Below are 6,105 nucleotides of genomic sequence, written 5' to 3' on the forward strand. Positions count from 1 at the left end.
CTCATTGTGACTCCTCCTGCCAATAAAACATGCTGTGAATGTTAACAAAAGGAAACCTGCACTAGAATTGGAGTCTGGAAGGCCCGTAGAGGGAGCTCTCATGCCGTGCCACTCATCATCAATTACCCCAACAGGAAGAGGTCATTTACTGACCCCAAAGAGGAAGTGCAACCACTTTACTACCCCAGCTGGAGGAGGGAAGACTTCCTTCCTGGCCAGCAACAAGAAATAGAAAATAGAAATAGCTAATAGAAAATTCCGCAGTTTAGCCAATGAGACGCCGTTGTCACCTGAAGTTTTACTTTCCTCCAGTGAGCTTTCATTTTTTCCCTTGATGATGACTTTCTTTCCTTGTCCCACCCTCCTTACTATACAAGTCTTCTGGGACTTCCCTGGTGGTCCAGCAGCCAAGACTCCGCGCTTCCAATGCACGGGGCATGGATTCGATCCCTGGTCGGGGAACTAAGATTTCCACATGCCATGTGGCATGGCCAAAAAAAAAGAAAGCCTTCCATGTTGTGTAACCCGTTGGCGTATCTCCCTTTCTATCAGATGAGATGCTGCCTGATTCATGAATCGTTTAATAAGGCCAATTTATTCAAAATTCAAAGTAAATCTTCCAATTGACTCAGTTAAATTCTGTTTTTTAATACATTGGGGGCATGCAGAGGTGGCCACTAACAGTTTAATATGTATCCCTCCAGAAATGTTCTGTATAAAAATATGTATGTGCACTTTTCTAAAATCCACTCTTATGGTTGCTACTGCTAACAAGATGATTTTATGATTAAAGGCTTATCTTTTAAAAAAGAAAAAGGTAAATATATTGGTGGCAGTGATGGGATCTGAAGCAAATTTCTGATAACATTTGGGACAAGGAGAAACAGGTGTGGTGCCCACAACTCCTTTGAGTTCACTGTCTTTCTGGCCATTCCTGAAGGTTGTTGGTAAGCTCCTCTTGGTTTGAGCTCCATTCTCTTTGCGTTTGTGCTCCCAATCTAACTGGCTTTCCTTTACAGGGCAGGTCAGTTTGGCTGGTAGAGGATTCTCCTTGAGGCCAAACCCCTAGCCTTTCAGATGGAAATTCCCAGGACACAGTAACATCCCTTGGTTATTGCCAGTGTATTTTTGAGTGGTAAACCACAGCCCCTAATTTGTTCCCTGGACTCCACACTGCGCACTGCTGACAGTGTAGTCTGCACTTGCCCATCCGTTTGGAATCAGCCCCAGTTTCCATGCTTGGAGCTGTTGGTGGCGGCTGTAGTTCTCCATTTTGTTTGGAATCCGTTTGCAGTCCCCCTTCCTTGGGATTTGCCGTTTGGATCTTTTTCCTCAGTCCAAGGATCCCTGGGGATCGGTGGTGGTGCATACCAGGCCTTCTTTTGTCCAGGACATAGTAACATCTCTTTGTTACTGCTGATATATTAAGGCGCAGGTTTTGTGTGTGTTCTTTTGGGTTGACAAAGGCTAGCTAAGGAAATGAGATCCTTTATCGCCAAAGAGTTGAGAAAGCCAGCTTCTGGCACACCTGCTTATTTTATATTTAAGAACTATGGTCTTGGAGGTTGTAGATATTTAGAAAGATGGAAAAATTATACTAATATTGATCTAGAATTACAGTGGTCATTGTGAGGCATGTTCCAGTTAGACAAGATTGTACATTTAAGGAAAACACTAGAGAGCAAGGGTTCACAGATTGCACAGGGAGAATGAGATGCCTGCTTTACTTGGTATGTAAAAGTTTACAGACGGTTTCAAGATTCCAAAATAGCTTTTTCGTTTAGAGACTTAGAACAAAAAGCTAATGAAAAATTAAAGAGACAAAAGGTACCTGAAACAAAAGACCGTAGGACGGATGTGACTGCAGATTTAACTCCTACTGTCCCCCTCTTTCCTTTTTCACCTGAGTACTCTTGTTTTACTCATTTTCTGTCTGAAATACTTTTCTATTCCAAAAAGAATATTTAACAATTGCCATTTAAAGTAAAACTACCTGAGGTTGCAGGTGAGCCCCCTCAGGTGTCCTTTACCCCTTGGTCAAAGACTGAACTGAGAGCTGTAGTCAAAGAATTCTCTAAACCTTGGAGGAACCCCCAACATTTTTTTAAAGAATTTAGAGTCACTGTCAGGGCGTATGTCCCCAAACTGCTAGATCTTTATCCACTTGTACACATATTGGTAGGACTGGGGAAAGCCCCAGAATGGATGTGGGAAGCAAAATGACATAATCCCTAGAATGGTATTCAAGATCCTCAACCTAAAAAGGCTTGCAGAATAACAACTAACCTTTTATAAGCTATTCCTAAAATCCTCCCTGCTCACACTTGGTCTATTATTAATTGGCCTAATAATGATTGATGTATTATTCACTCGTACAAACAAAAGAGGGGTGAATCTGTGGAAGACTTTGGAGCCAGTTTGGAAGCTCTCTTTTTACAGCAGTTGGTGTTCCAAGGAATAAAAAGGCCACTCAGCCTGCTTTAACTGTCCTCTTTGTAAGTGGATTATCTTCTGAGATTAGTGGATTGATAAAAGGGCAGAAAAGAGGGTGGGAGGCTATAGGCCTGACTGAACTCGTGACTATAGCTGAGCATTTTGAAAGGACCTTGGAGCAAGATCACAAACAGAAATCCACCAAGCTCATAGCCTTACAGTTGCAACAGCTCTAAGGCAAGGGACACAAAATGACACCTGGGCCTCCCCCATTACAACCTCCTAGGGGTCCATGATCAATTTGATGACCCAAAGTTGATGTTTCATTTGTAATCAGTGAGGACACTGGAAAAAGAGGTGTCCTCAAAGGTGCTATGCAAACTCTTCACAAATGCTCTCATATCTGTCTCAAAGGGAGGGCCCCCCATGACCTTCTCCCCTAGTTGGCAGAACTCCAGAGGTTCTCTGGTAAACTATTATCAGCAATGACCTTAAACAGCCCAGAGGAAAATATAATGAAAAACGGCCAAATTTTAGTTGATACTGGAGCTATGCTTTCTACTTTAAACCCCACTCTCATATTTTACTTTGAAATCTACATTAAACTCTAACCCTAACTGTAAACATAATTACCTAACCCTTTAACACCCTACCCCTAGCCCTAACCAGAGCTGTGCTTTCTACTCTAAATCCCACCCTCAAAGAACAACAGGTCCCTCTGAGTAAAGAGGATGTTTCCATAGTGGGAGTACCTAATACAGTTCAGAGAGAATTTTTATCTCAACCAAGATTCCTTTCTGCTATGCAGTATAGCCCCAGTTAATCTATTCAGTAGAGATCTCTTTTCTAACTTCAAAGGGCCAGTACATTTTGCCTCCAGTGGAGATCTCACCTTAAAATTTCCTGATCAACGTGAACCTGATCAGTTATGTTCCTTACAATCTGTCCTGGACCTAAAAGCGGAAGTTCAACAAAAGTTCCCTTATTGGATGGAGATGCCTGCAAATTTGGGGGCTACTTCTGACAGTGTTAACATGAGAAGAATAAAAAAATGCAAACCTATAAAGATTCAGATAGATGTAGCTAAACCTCTCCCTAGGTTTCCTCAACAGCTATTAAAGCCTGCGGTCATACAAGGTCCCATAGCTATTGTAGAAGACCTAATTGCCCAGGAGGTAATCATTCCTGTACTCGTCCCTGCAGCATGCCAATCTTGCCTGGTTGGAAACCTGGCAGGATGGCGATTTGTCCAGGACTTGGGAGCTGTTAATAAAAAGAGTTTTCCCCTGTTTTCCTGTTGTTCCAAACCTAGCCACCCTTGTGTCACAAGCTTCAACTGACTTGAAATGGTTTACAGTTGGAGACCTTTGTTCACCTTTTTTCAGCATCCCGGAGACCCAACAGCCAATATCTACATGCCTTTACTTGGAACAATCAACAATATACCTGCACTTTTATGCCTCAAGGGTTCACTGGGACTCCTTCTTTTTTCCGAGGAACCAAGTACTTCACCAAGATTTAAGTACCCTCTAGTTCCCTGAGAAATCAGCCTTTTTACCATATGGAGATAACCTCCTGCTGTACTCAGCTACTGTAAAGATTCCATAAGGCATTCATAAGAGATTCCATTTATTTGCTGTAACAGTTAGCTGAGAAAGAACACAAAGGAAAAATTACAATTATCCGTAGACGCTGTTCATTACCTAGGACGTAATCTAAGCACTGAAGTAATTCAGCTATCTCCAGAGAGAATTAGGCTGATACAGGAACTTCCTAGACTCACAACTAAGTGCTAGCATTGTGGATTTCTAGGTTTAGCTGGTTATTGCAAGCTCTAGGTTCCAAATTTTTCTGTTACCTCTTCCACTCTATGAACTTATTAAAGATTTAGTTCCTGAATCCTTTGCTTGGGAAGATAAACATAAGCAGGTTTTTATAAGGCTAAAACAAGCACTGCAAGAGCTGCCTGCCTTAGGGTTACCCAAATGATCAGGTTCAGGTTGATCCGGAAACTTTTTTTTTTTTTTTTTTTTTTTTTGCGGTACGCAGGCCTCTCACTGTTGTGGCCTCTCCCGTTGCGGAGCACAGGCTCCGGACACGCAGGCTCAGCGGCCATGGCTCACGGGCCCAGCCGCCCTGCGGCATGTGGGATCTTCCCGGACCGGGGCACGAACCCGTGTCCCCTGCATCGGCAGGTGAACTGTCAACCACTGCGCCACCAGGGAAGCCCGATCCGGATACTTTAAGGTGAGATCTCCACTGGAGGCAAAGTATATTAGCCCTTTTAAGTTCGAAAAGAGATCTCTACTTAATAGATTAACTTTAGGTTATTCAAAACCTTTTCCTTTATTTGTGCATGAAAAGCATAATCAGGCCACGCAGAACTGTGTGAGCATGGTAGTAAACATAGGCCTATTGCCTGTTGTAGCATACAACTTGATTCAGTTGCTTTTGCCTGTCTCAGGTGTCTTAAGGTTATAGCCACAACTGCAAATTTAGTGGAAGCCTTGGCAGATTTGACTCTAGAAAATGAAGTTTATTTGCAAACTCCACACCTTGTCCACAGTCTTCTTAACGCTGAATTGACAACATTTCTCTGCAAGTATCCCTAGATGAACTTCCTGTGAAATCCTGCTTTCACCACCTCATCTTTAAACGTCACAACGTTCTCAATCCTGCTACACTACTCCCTCTGTCTCACAAAGGTGAGGGCCGTGACTGCCAGGTAACAGTGTCCCATGGGGATTCCCTGGTAGTCCATTGGTTAGGACTCCGAGCTTCCACTGCAGGGAGCGCGGGTTGGATCTCTGGTCGAGGAACTAAGATCCCACGAGCCACATGGCGCGGCCCAAAACAAAAACAAAACAAACAGAAAACAGTGTCCCACTTTGTGACACCGTGTCCTGAGTAAAGATGTTACCGAGTCCAAGCTTGCTCTGCTTGCCGCACGACAGGCCATAAATCGGAGATGAGGTGTTGAGGCAAGGAATAGGACTTTATTCAGAAAGCCAGCAGACCGAGAAGATGGCAGAGTAAAGTCTCAAAATAACCATCTTATCGGGGTTTGGGTGCCAGTTTCTTTTATAATACAGAGATGGGGAGGAGATGAGGAGGTAAAGTAAGAAGGCCATAAGTTTTGCGAATAGCCCCTGGAATGGCCAGCCTCGGGGAGGAGATGTGTTAATTTCTTCTTAATTGTAGCCATCCACAGGTGGACGGAGTCCATATGTTTCCCTGAACAAAGGCACTTTGGTTTAACATTCAGACAGAGGGACAGGGTTCCCCGAGGCAGGCCATTATGTACAGGAACAGACAGTATCCTTTTAGTGAACAAAAGCAGCAGAAGGCAAGGGTTAGAGTAAAAGGAACAGATCCCATGTGGAGTCCGATTTGGCTCTTCCCTGTTACAGTTCCTACTGTCAATGTCCATCCCACAGTCTTGTGGATGAAAGGGGGTGACGGCCCTTCTATTGCGTCATCAGGTGGATCTTTCCGGGAGTGTCCACCATTGGTGCCAGTGTTCCAAACGTTGGGTTTTTGGTTTTTTTGTTCCTCTCTGGAAAGTGTCTCCTTTACACCTGTAGCCTTAAAAAAATATTCTCAGCCTAAAAGTTGAGAGTTACGATCTCTTTGATGGGAATTTTGAGGGCTTCAAGCCTGGGAGGCAGCATC

This window comes from Mesoplodon densirostris, chromosome 7, assembly GCF_025265405.1.
Source record: "Mesoplodon densirostris isolate mMesDen1 chromosome 7, mMesDen1 primary haplotype, whole genome shotgun sequence".
Taxonomy (NCBI): Eukaryota; Metazoa; Chordata; class Mammalia; order Artiodactyla; family Ziphiidae; genus Mesoplodon; species Mesoplodon densirostris.